The sequence below is a fragment of the Nyctereutes procyonoides genome, unplaced genomic scaffold (genome assembly GCF_905146905.1).
Source record: "Nyctereutes procyonoides isolate TBG_1078 unplaced genomic scaffold, NYPRO_anot_genome, whole genome shotgun sequence".
In the NCBI taxonomy this organism is placed as follows: Eukaryota; Metazoa; Chordata; class Mammalia; order Carnivora; family Canidae; genus Nyctereutes; species Nyctereutes procyonoides.
The window spans coordinates 132,103-144,953 of NW_026575011.1; the positions used below are offsets into that span (position 1 = coordinate 132,103).

Sequence of the window (12,851 nt, forward strand, 5' to 3'; positions counted from 1 at the left end):
CCATAAAATTACAATGATTTGAGAAAAGAGGCAGAGGAGAAGGTGGTCTGAATGGCAATCTGAATTACAAAATATTTCAGATAAATATATTATTTGCAGATAGAATACTTTAATTGAGGTATAAATTATATTAATGAGGCAAGATGAATAAGAAGTGATATTCAGACAGGACTGTACTATGTTAATTATCACACACGGATCTTTTACCATAGGGTCCCTTGCTAGATCCAGAAATTGGAAATATGGTAAAAAGTCATTCACAGATTTTGAATCTTTGGCTTTTAAAAGGAGCCTATCTTGTATCCTTTCTATTTGTATATAAACACAAATTCACGAAGAAAAATCATACTCTTTGTACTCAGTAAATCATATCATCTGAAATATTATAAATCCCAAATTTCTTGGTGCTTACATGAATTCATTTTACAGAAACACTGACAAATTATTCTTACAAGTTTTAAGTTGGGTAGCATTTAGGCTTTTTAAAAGATGTGTAAAATGTCCTCTGCAGAATTATTCAGGCCAATGTCTCCTCTTATATACCATTATTTATTATGAAGAGCAGTGAATTTAGGTATTTAAAGTGGAAGAACCTAATTATTTGCACAGGTAAGTTTGCAGCTTGTTTTTTGATGGAATCAAATGATTTTACCTTTTCTCTTCTTTTTTTTAAATGAGCTTTAACTTAAAAAATGGAAGCTAAGCAATGGAAACAGGATTACTGTGTTTTTTGACATTAAACGGTACCAATAAAGTATTTTATTACCAAAAGTCAAATGAAAATGTGCCAAATTAATTTCTGTTGCAAACTACCGTAAATACTAAAAGTATATAACATGTAATCGTGTAATTTAATGAATTATAAAGCAAACAGCTACCTAGATGAAGTGTACCAGCTACCCAGATTAAGATAACATTATCAGTGAAAGACCTCTAGATGTATGCCACTCCTTGATCACACACCCTCACTCCCCATAACAGTAACCATTCTGATTTCTATGATGATTTTTCACTCGTTATTCTTCATTTTCCCTACTGTATATGTATCTCTACCCAAAAGACTTTAGTTTTGCCTTTTTCTGAATTTATATGCATATTATATATTCTCTTTCATTATTATATTTTTGAGATTCATTCATGTTAGTCTCAAAACTCATTTTTATTACTAACTAGTATTCCACTCTGAATATACTAAATATTCAGTAGTTCTCTTGTTTATAGATGCTTGGGTTGTTAAAAGTTTTTTGTTATTTGCTTTTGCTATCAGAAGCAATCTTGTCATGAATACTGCTTTACATATCTACGCGTGCAAGAATTTCTTTGGGAGTAATAATACTGGGCCATCAGTTGTATATACATTCAGTTTCCTTTCAAAAGTGGACCATCGGGATCCCTGGGTGGCGCAGCGGTTTGGCGCCTGCCTCTGGCCCAGGGCGAGATCCTGGAGACCCGGGATCGAATCCCACGTCGGGCTCCTGGTGCATGGAGCCTGCTTCTCCCTCTGCCTATGTCTCTGCCTCTCTCTCTCTCTGTGTGACTATCATAAATAAATAAAAAAAATTAAAAAAATAGAACTGTTTCAAAAGTGGACCATCTCCAGTATTGTGAAAGAGATCCTTTTGCATCTTTGGCAATACTTAATTTTGTCAGGCTTGCTAATTCTTGCTTATTTTTTTTAAAAATTGTATTTATCCACGAGAGACACACAGAGAGAGGCAGAAACACTGGCAGAGGGAGAAGCAGGCTCCTTGCAGGGAGCCTGGTGCAACACTCAATCCTGGGACCCTGGGATCACGCCCTGAGCCAAAGGCAGAGGCTCAACCACTGAACTACCCAAGTGCCCCAATTCTTGCTAATTTAATAGACCTTAAGCATGAATTGTAGTTACTGTTTGCATGTCAGTCTTCTTGCCCAGTATTCTCAGTTCATAGGAATTCTTCACATATTCTGGATACCAATTCCTGTTGGTTAAATATCTTTTCCAAGGGATGTGGCTTAGCTTTTCCCATTCTTGATGGTACTTTTTCATTAATAAAAATTAACTCTAATGTGACTGATTTTTTTCCTTTATGTATTCTACTTTTTATTACTGATTTATGACCTCCTATCAAGGAAAGATAGCTTAAAGCTATTGTTCTATATTGTCTTCTAAATACCTCATATGTAGCTTTGCTTTTCCTAGTTAGGTCTTTAACCTAATTAGAAGAGCTTTTTGTGTATGACATGAGGTAAGGATTACATTATACTTTTTTTTTCCAGCATCACCTTACAATATAGTCTGTATTTTACCTACAGAACCACTCTCATCCATCAGATGTCCAAATGCACAGGTCTAGTTGTGGTCACTCACATCTGCTCAGTTAGGCTTTCCGTCCATCACCATACCGTTACGTCATGGTCTAAATTACTATAAATTTTATAGTAGTTTCTACTATAAATTTATACTACTTAGCTTTGTATCTCTGAGAGCTAGTCCCACTTGCTTTATTTTTAAAGATTGCCATGGCTCTTTACAGCCCTGGCACCTTCCCATGAATTTTATTTTATTTTATTTTTTAAAGATTTTATTTTATTTATTCATGAGAGACACACAGAGAGAAAGAAAAAGAGAGGCAGAGACACAGGCAGAGGGAGAAGCAGGCTCCCTACAGGGAGCCTGACATGGGACTCAATCCCGGGTCTCCAGGATCACGCCCTGGGCTGAAGGGGGCGCTAAACCGCTGAGCCACCCGGGTTGCCCCTCCCATAAATTTTAGAATAAGCGTTATGTTTCACAAAACCTTCATGAATTTTTTTTTAAAGATTTTATTTATCTGAGAGAAAGACACAGAAGATAGCAAGAGCATGCATGAGCAGGGAGCAGAGGGAGACACAGGGCTCAATTCCTAAGAATGATTCCTATGACCTAAGCCAAAGGCAAATGCTTAACTGATGACTGAGCCACCCAGGTGCCTCAAAATTTTCATGAATTTGACTGGACTCATGGAATCTCTAAGATCACTTTGGGGAAAATTTACATCTTTATGATATGGAGTCTTCCAGTCATTAATATGACATATTTCTTTAGGTCTTTATTGTCTTTCAATTAAATTTTACACTTTTCACACAGTGGTTTTACATGTACTACTTTATAGATTTCTCCCTTGCATTTTATATAACATTGTAACTATCTTTTTTTTTTTTTGTATTACCTATTGCTGGCATTTGGACATATCGTTGCTTTTGTGTCCAGCGACCTTGCCAAAGCACTTAATTCTAGTAATGTATTTCTAATTCCTTTTGTATTTTTTCTGTTATGGAATCCTAAGTCTATGAGTAGTGAAAATTTTCTTTTCAGTTTTTATATCCTTATTTTTCTCGTCTTCCTGTGCTTATTGGAATTTATTGTGCAGCATTCACTGGAGGTGACAATAGTGGACTTCCTGCCCGTGTTTCTGATTTCAAGAGGAACACTCTTAGTTTCATCATTAAATTATGGTATTCGCTGGAGGTGTTTTTGTAACTATTCTTTTTTTTTTGAATTTATTTATGATAGTCACAGAGAGAGAGAGAGAGAGAGAGAGGCAGAGACATAGGCAGAGGGAGAAGCAGGCTCCATGCACCAGGAGCCTGACGTGGGATTCGATCCCGGGTCTCCAGGATCGCGCCCTGGGCCAAAGGCAGGCGCCAAACAGCTGCGCCACCCAGGGATCCCTAGAGCACTCAACTTTTGATTGCAGTCAGGGTTGTGAGTTCGAGCCCTACGTTGGGTCTAGAGATGATGCACAACGAAGGAACGAACTCTCAATAACTTAAGTATGTATGGGGCACCTGGGTCGCTCAGCGGTTGAGCGTCCAGGGATCCCCGGGTGGCTCAGCGGTTTAGCGTCTGCCTTCAGCCCAGGGCCTGATCCTGGAGACCCAGGATCGAGTCCCACGTCAGGCTCCCTGCATAGAGTCTGCTTCTCCCTCTGCCTGTGTCTCTGTCTCTGTGTCTCTCATGAATAAATAAATAAAATATTTTTTTTAAAAAAAGAAAAGAAACGACTACAACATTCCATTGTAGGTGACGTCTATTTTTCTTTTTACCACAACTGGGAAAACAAAACAAAACAACAAACAACAAGACCCCCACCACCACCCCACCCTGTCCTTGGCTCAGAGTAAGGGAATTCCTGGTCAGGTCGAAAGAGGGGGAGGGGGTGATATCCTGTCGTCCACAGTGCGGAAAACCAGGGTTCAGCCACCTGGAATTGTTTCTTCCTCACCAGGTAGACAGACGTGGTCATCACCGTCGTCATCCCTGCAAAAGCAAGGCAAGAGCTAAGAACCTCAGCATTTCCAAGCAGCTGGTAGGGGCACCTGGGAGGCTCGCTGGGGTTAAGCAGCTGTGTCTCGGTTTCGTCCGCCAGGAGGTGGCGCCCTTGACTCGCCCAGTGAGGCCGTGGCGGCCTCTGGAAGGAAGGTATCAGGCTCAGGGTTTCCGAGGGGCTCGGCTGGCTCCCGAGAAGTGGATCTGAGTGTCTCCAGGCTGCCTGATCCTATCTGAGTCTTAGGATGCGATTCCAGGGGCCCCTGGCCCGCTCGGTCAGTAGAGAGCACGACTCTTGACCTCCAGGTCGTGAGTGCGAGCCCTACGTTGGGAGTAGAGATCCCTTTGACAAATGGACCCTGGGGGCCCGGCGGGGGGGGGGTGAGGAGAGGGAGGAGGGGAGGGCGGCGTGGGGACCCGGGGAGGTCGAAATAAAGGAAAGCAGACGCCATTCTACTCAGGGAAGGCCTCGGTGATACAGCGGATCCTTCCAACGGTGTCTGGTTACAAGGAGAACGGATTCCCACCGACCGACCTTCTGAAGAGGAGTTAACAATCGCCAAAGAAAGGGAAGATGCCTCACGGAGAGTTTCTGAACTCTGCTCCGGGTTTCGGGGAACTCGTTCCGTTCCACGTTGTTCCTTTCTGTTCGGTTTCCATGCAGCTTTTTCATTAGTTCTGGCAACTCCTACTGTCTGTAGTTGGACCATCTCAGGGTGACCAGACACCGGGATTCGTCCAGAGTCCTCTCCGCGAATCTCCTGAACGGCGGACCGGATTGTTGCAAGACCTTCCGAACAACACCTGCACGGGACGGGGAGGTCACCCACGGAGGGCCGTGCCTAAAGAGCCGGTGAGAATTCACTATAATGCAGTCGAGAGGAAAATCCGACCAGTTTCTGTCACACACACACACTCACACACAACGCACGACGCACGCAGAGCACTTACACAGCTCGAATGTGGAGTGATGGCTCTACCAGGACACGTTACACGTTTAGGAATTTCATTTCGCGTTTGGAACACCGGCAGCCTTCACTCACGCAACATAATCTAAGAGGGCTTAGGATTCTTTGTCTGACAGCGCTGCTCACGTGCCTTCCCATAACAAGTCAACGACCTATAGTAAGTAGTCAAGAGACTCCGTTTAGGGTTTGGCATTCTGGGATGCGCTGAGAATCCGCGAACGGATGAAGGAACCGGTAGACAGACAGACAGCCAGGCAGCCAACCAGCCAACCAAAAACATCTCAGAAGTTCTCAAGGCACATGCTACAAAGGATCACGGATCATAACAAAACGGAAATCTTCAGTGTCTCTTTCGCCAAGGTGGCCCCTAGGAGATTCTACAGGTGCTTTTGGAGTTGTCCCCAAAAGGAAGCTCCTTTAGCATGGACAAGTTTTCACTCTTACGTAGGGGAAGACCGGATAAAAACGAATCCAAAAATAAATAAATAACTAAATAACAAAAAAAGTTAAACAACAAAACAACCAAAAAAGAAAAAAGGAATCTAAAAACCTTGCTGTTCTGGGCAGGTAAAGGGAGAAAGACACACACACACACACACACACCCCAAAAACCAAACCAAAAAAACCCAACCCAACCAAACCAAGCCAACCAACCAACTAAAAAAGCACCTTGTCTTTGTCTTTTCTTCTCTGTTCACACTCTTATCAAGAGTAGACTACCAATGCAAGAGCATCTCGTCATTTTAGCAGAGAGGAGAGCAAAACCTCAGTTGTACACCAGTGTACTAGGAAAACCCACTTCTCCCAATCTCAGTCCGTCCTGACCACGCCTACAATTACTTTTCAAAGAGTCTGCTTCTGGGCCGCCTTGGGTGGCTGGCTCAGCGGTGGAAGGTCTGCCTTTGGCTGACGGCCTGATCCCAGGGGTCCTGGGATCCAGACCCGCATCGGGCTCCCCACGTGGAGCCTACTTCTTCCCCTGCCTGTGTCTCTGCCTCTCTCTCTCTGTCTGTCTCTCTTTCTTTCTCTGTCTCTGTCTCGCTTTCTCTGTTTCTCTGTCTCTGTCTCTATCTCTCTGTCTCTCTCTCTCATTGTCTCTCTGTGTCTGTCTCGCTGTCTCTGTCTCTCTTTATCTCTCTGTCTCTCTTTCTCTCTTTCTCTATCTCTCTGTCTTTCTCTGTCTCTGTCTCTGCATCTGTCTCTCTGTCTCTATCTCTGTTTATCTCTCTGCCTCTCTCTATCTCTGTCTCTCTCTCTGTCTACTTCTCTCTCTCTTTGTCTCTCTCTATCTCTCTGTCTGTCTCTCTGTCTCTGACTCTCTCTCTTCTCTCTGTCCCTCTCTCTGTCTCTCTTCTGTCTCTCTTTCTCTCTCTGTCTCTCTTTCTCTCTCTCTCCCATGAATCCATAAATAAAATCCAAAAAACAGAAAACAAAAAACAAATGTCAAAAATCTCCTTCAGAAATCCCTTCTATAATTTCTTTTTCCGTCCCATCTGTCTTAAGTGTTCTTTCTCTAAATAGCCAGGCTTTGGGACGCCCGTGTGCCTCAGCGTTTGAGCGTCTGGCTTCGGCTCAGGGCGTGATCCCAGCAGACTCCTGGGACCGAGTCCCATATCAGGGTCCTCGCATGGAGCCTGCTTCCCTTGTCTCTGCCTGTCCCTGTGTCTCTCATGAATAAGTAAATAAAATCTTAAAAAAAAAAGCCAGAGTCATTTCAGGACAGATTCATTTTCTTTAACCACCACCACCACCCACCCCCACCACCCCCCGCATTTTCATGCCTTGTATCTACTCTACATGTCTCCTACTATCTCACACACAGAGGTTGTTTTCCTTATCGTTAACCAGTAGTCTCGATTCCATGTGGCAGATTTTTTTAAATTGTACTTATTTTACACTTTGAGAGAGAGAGAGAGAGAGAGAGAACTTTGTGAAGGGGGAAGGGATGGAGGGAGAGACAGACAGAGACAGAGACATAGGCAGAAGCAGGCTCCCCACAAGGAGGCAGATGTGGAAATGGGTCCGGACTCGGACACCGCCCCCCCGCCCCAGAATTGGGCCCTGACCCAAAGGCCGATGCTCAACCCCTCAACCGCTGAGCCACCCAGGCGGCAGACTGTTAACTCCTAGAAACCTCAGTCTCTGGTGAAAAGTCAGTAGGAACCACGGGCACATTGTCTATCGTACCCGAAATCCTTAGATTGTCAAATGTATGAATACACGTAATAGTTTTTAGAAACACGAGTGTGTGTGTGTGTGTGTGTGTGTGTGTGTGTGTAGTGTTGGGCTGGCTGAGAGACAGGGGCACCCAAAATGGCGGACATCTCAAACTGGGTCAAAATGGCTGATCTTCCCGGGGAAGCAGCCCTGACCACCACATCATCCCCAGTAAGCGGAAGCCTAGATGGGAAACGGAAACTTTCCAGCCAGGGACCGCCCCCGCCCCCTCCCCCCATCTTCTGATACTATCCCCCCTACCCCCAGCCAATCACCTAAGGACACAGTGTTCCCTTGTCTAATTTGGCAAGGGACCCACCCGGATCCAGAGCAGGAACCAAGAAGGCTTAAAACCCCCCACAGTCCCCAACCCCGCGCGACTTCCCTGACTCTGGCCACCTCTCCGAGTCATGGAACCTCGCCCAGGAGCGCTCCCCATTAAAGCACTCTCGAACCTACTGCCTGGCTCTGCTGGTTTTTTGTTATTTCTCCGCTGTTCATTTTGTAAAAACCTAACATATAGGACACAATTTTTTTTTAAGATTTTGTGTATGTGTGTGTGAGAGCGAGAGAGCGAGAGAGAGAGAGAGAGAGAGAGAGAGAGAGAGAGAGGCAAAGACACAGAGGGAGAAGCAGGCTCCAATGCAGGGAGCCTGACGTGGGACTGGATCCCGGGACTCCAGGATCACGCCCTGGGCTGAAGGTGGCACTAAAACGCTGAGCCACACGGGCTGCCCTGTATGATACAATTGTTAAGGAAGCACGAAATGGGATCCCTGGGTGGCTCAGCGGTTTAGCACCTGCCTTCGGCCCACGGCGTGAGATCCTGGAGTCCCGGGATCAAGTGTTGCGTCGGGGGTTCCTGCAGGGAGCCTGCTTCTCCCTCTGCCTGTGTCTCTGCCTCTGTGTGTGTGTGTGTGTGTGTGTGTGTGTCTCGCGAATTCTGAACTAAAATTTAAAAAAAAAAGAGGAAGGAAAAGAGAAACAAACAAACCTGAAACACGTTTACTAACACACCCAGGCATCTGCAGTTTTCCTGAATCTGACAAAAGAGTAACAAAAACTGAGGTGGGAGGAAGGGGAAGGAAGAAAAGGGCAAGGGTTGGGGGAGGAAAACACACCACCAGAAAACCAAAAAACCACCCTGGGTGTCTTATTGACTCACACTTTAGTTTTTTTTTTTATTGTTTTTTTTTTTAATTTTTATTTACTTATGATAGTCACAGAGAGAGAGAGAGAGAGAGAGAGAGGCAGAGACACAGGCAGAGGGAGAAGCAGGCTCCATGCACTGGGAGCCCGATGTGAGATTCGATCCGGGGTCTCCAGGATCGCACCCTGGGCCAAAGGCAGGCGCCAAACCGCCGCGCCACCCAGGGATCCCACACTTTAGTATTTTACCTTCTGTTGGAAAGACAGACTCCAGGTGTCTGATGAACTGAACCCAATTTATCAATTAAGCTAGTTACACCTTCAAAGTTCCAGGTCACCAAAGATTTGGGAAGCTAATGTAAAGTTTAACCTATAGACCTTTTTTCATTTTTTTCTTTTCCTTTTTTTTTTTAACCTGCTTGCTCGTAACAAGGAAGAGTACAGGAGACAGACAAAATCGATCATTTGAAGTAGTTTCCGCGTACAGATCCTCAAGGGACAACTTAACTAATCCATTGAGTTCACAGCAGAGTTGAGGACGCCCGTCCCTCGGGGACTGGACCCTCCGGCATCCGGGTCGGTCCGGGTGGAACAAGGGGATAAGTAGTTCTCCTTTTCTTTTCTGTGCCTGTGGGTCTAACAGGACACCACGCGTTTCTTGTTTCTTTGTAATGAGGCGGCGGAGGGGTCGATCTCCATCACCAGCATTCCAGGCCCGCACACTGTGACGGGAGCACAGCACATCCCACCGCCCACCCCAACGGCGGTGGGGGGGTGGTGGGGGTGGGGGTGGGTGGGGACAAAGCTGGTCATCCGTCTGAAGCGTGACGGTGATAGATGGCTCCCAGGACACGTCTTTTTACAGGAAACCCACAGGGATCCCGGATACGCAGAGATGACTGAAGCTGATGTAAATCCGAAGGCCTACCCCCTGGCAGATGCCCACCTCAGCAAGAGACTCCTGGACGCTTGTTCCGCAGTCCTGTATCTACAAGCAGCTTCGGAAAGGAGCTCACGAAGCCACCAAAACCCTCCACAGAGGCCTCTCTGAGTTCATCCCGCTGGCTGGCTGCAGACGCCGAGCCCCTGGAGATCATCCCGCACCTTCCGCTGCCTGCCGCGTGAAGAGAAGAACGTGCCCTACGTGTTCCTGCGCTCCAAGCAGGCCGTCGGGCGGGTTGCGGGGTGTCCGGGCCTGTCCTCGCCTGCTCCGTCACCATCCACGAAGGCTCGCAGCCGAAGCCGCAGATGCAGTCCATTCCGCAGTCCGTCGACAGGCTCTTCGTGTACACCGCTGGCCTCTGTCCCACTCCTCACTGAGTCCAGCCCTCCCCCTGGGGCTGTGTCTATCGTCTGCGTTCGCATGTAGTTTCTCCAGCTGCCTTCTCTCGTTCTATTCCAGTACCGAATCCGGGTTTCGCATTTTTCTATTTTCGTCTCACAGATCGTTCTCTGTCTATTAATCCCGCACCCCACCCTCCGTCTCAGGCGCGTGTCCTAGTGTCATTCGCCAATACGCTCCTGCCGTCTGCTTCGATACGGGACGTCGTTCCCCTTCCCCCCCAAATCCCAACCATGCCCCTGAGGGTGGCAGGGCAGCAGCCCTCCAAAGAGATGTGCTGCAGAATTCCAGAGGCTTCCCCGGGTGAGTCAGACAGGCGGCAGCTGACGTAAGGAGTTGAGAAGTGGCTAGGAAAAGAAAGAAAGAAAGAAAGAAAGAAAGAAAGAAAGAAAGAAAGAAAGAAAGAAAGAAAGAAAAAGAAAGAAAGAAAAAGAAAGAAAAGGGAAAGAAAAAGAAAAAGAAAGAAAAAGAAAGAAAAGAGGGTCCACTGATGATGCCGGAATGAAGTCTGAGCAAGTCACGGAGACGTGACCGGAAGCTACAGCAGAGACCTCGGGATCAAGGAAACATCCTCTCTGGTGAAAGGAGTCGTCTTTAAGGGACACTCGGTACCAGGTCTGAGAGCCTTCACGCCTGTTTCCTGCCAGAATCGGATCAGATGCATGGATCCTTTATCACATCAGAAGGACAGTGCCAGCGTGTCATTCTGGTGAGCATCCTAATAAAGAAATGTATTCAAACTCCACCGCACCCCCCGAAAAAATAAAGGAAACCAACAACCATGCATTGGCTCCAGAGCCATAGATGTTGCCCCGCCCCCCCCCCCCCGCACGAGTCCTCTAAAAACTCAATCAACGTGTTCCCCACTCCCACTGTCAGGCTCCCGTGGTGGCCCAATGGCTCGGGAGATTTTTGCTCCTTACAGGGGGGCGCTGGGATGAGGAGCCGGGGTGGCGATGGCGTTGGAGCCACCCGGGATGATGGCAGAGGAGTTGACCACTCCATCCACAGGAGTGTTGCAGAAATGGGGGGTGGGTGCGGGGGCCGTGGGGGAGGCGGAGGCGCAGAGGCGGCAGAGGCGGCAGGGAAGCCCCCCCCCCGCAAGGCCTGAGACAGATTTAAAGGCTTTTATTATTTTATTTTTTAAGGATTTCTTTATTTACTCCTGAGAGACACAGAGACACAGGCAGAGGGAGAAGCAGGCTCCCCGTAGGGAATCCGATGCTGGCACACGACCCCAGGGTACCCCTTCCACCTCCCCAAACCCCGCCCCGCATCACGCCCTGAGAGGAAGGCAGCCGCCCAACCACTGAGCCACCCAGGCGTCCGTCCCTCTGTTCCTTTCTCTTATCCGTCAACCTTCCAGGCTTCCGCCTCCACCTCCGCCTGTTCCTTCATCTCGGTTTCCTCCTGGAAAACAGGTTTTGTCCGTGGTTGCCTTTCAGCCCTCTGAAAGAGGTGGAGGCGCAGGCAGTGGGTTGGGCATCGGTTCTTTTTTTTTTCTTTATTTATGATAGTCACAGAGAGAGAGAGAGAGAGAGAGAGAGAGATAGAGGCAGAGACACAGGCAGAGGGAGAAGCAGGCTCCATCCACCGGCAGCCTGACGTGGGATTAGATCCCGGGTCTCCAGGATCGCGCCCTGGGCCAAAGGCAGGCGCCAAACCGCTGCGCCACCCAGGGATCCCCTTGGGCATCGGTTCTGGTGCTCGTGCGTGCGTGTGGACTTCGGATTTCTGGGTCTGCCTGGCTGGCCTGCTTTCCCCGTCTTCTTCATGATTTGGACTCATGGGAAGTGTGTGTGGGGGGTCGGGTCCTTATTTCTCTGGACTACCTCTTGGGTCCCATCCCAGGAAGGCATCTTTCTGATGGGTGACCTAGAAGTCCGAACGTAGGGAATTTTCTTTTCTTTTCTTTTCTTTTCTTTCTTTTCTTTTCTTTTCTTTTCTTTCTTTCTTTTCTTTTCTTTTCTTTTCTTTCTTTTCCTTTCCTTTCCTTTTCTTTCTTTTTATTTTTACCAGATTTTGAGAGAGAGAGAGAGAGAGAGAGAGAAACAGGGAGAGGAGAGAGGAGAGAGGAAGGGGCAGAGACCTAAGCAGAGGGAGAAGAAGCAGGCTCCAATGCCAGGAGCTCGATGTGGGGCTCGATCTCCGGATCCTGTGATCACGACGTGACCGCAAGGCAGATGCTCCACACGGAGCCACCCAGGCGACCCCGTTTCTGTATCTTAAGGGAAACAGACATGCAACGTGTGTTCAGAGGGACGGAAACAGAGCCCGTGTGCTGAGGTTTCTCGGAGCCCTTTGGACCTTTGGCCGGTGCGAAAGCCAAGGGAGCGGGCCCAGAAACGTTCAAGGCTGAGAATTCCCTTGCTCGATATTCATTTCGCAGATGCCTGATTGCAAGTGGTGTGGTGTGGTGTGGTGTGGTGTGGTGTGGTGTGGTGTGGTGTGGCAAACGTGTTTGTCTGTTTGGGTTACTAGCAGGACCCAGAGAGCCGAAGCTCTGGACCTCAGGGACTTGAAGTTGCAAGTTGGATGCAAGAGATGGAGAGGTAGGCTCAGGCAGGCAGGGCCGGAAAGCTGGCTCGCCCGGGGAGTCCAGGTGTGAGGCCTATGGGATCGCAGAGCAGCTGGGACACAGCCTGGTCCGGATCCACCCAGGTCAGTAGCGTTTCCCGACTCAGGAAAACGTCGGGCGCCCAAGCGGGGCCTTCCTTAGGGATGTTTTGTTCCCCCTCCCCCTCCCCCCTCCCCCTCCCCCTCCCCCTCCCCCTCTTCCCCGCCCACCCCTCCCTGGGACGGGGACATCTGCACCGCTAGGGGGCGCCCCGGCCGCCGCCGCCGCCCCCTGCAGCATCTTCCGAACCACCCAGGCCGCCCCGGT

General features: G+C 48.1%; 1 pseudogene; it reads left to right on the forward strand.

Annotated features, from left to right (window-relative positions):
- The first annotated feature begins 9,520 nt into the window (after positions 1 to 9,520).
- Positions 9,521 to 9,945, forward strand: LOC129517496 (NHP2-like protein 1; annotated as a pseudogene).
- The last annotated feature ends 2,906 nt before the right edge of the window (positions 9,946 to 12,851 follow it).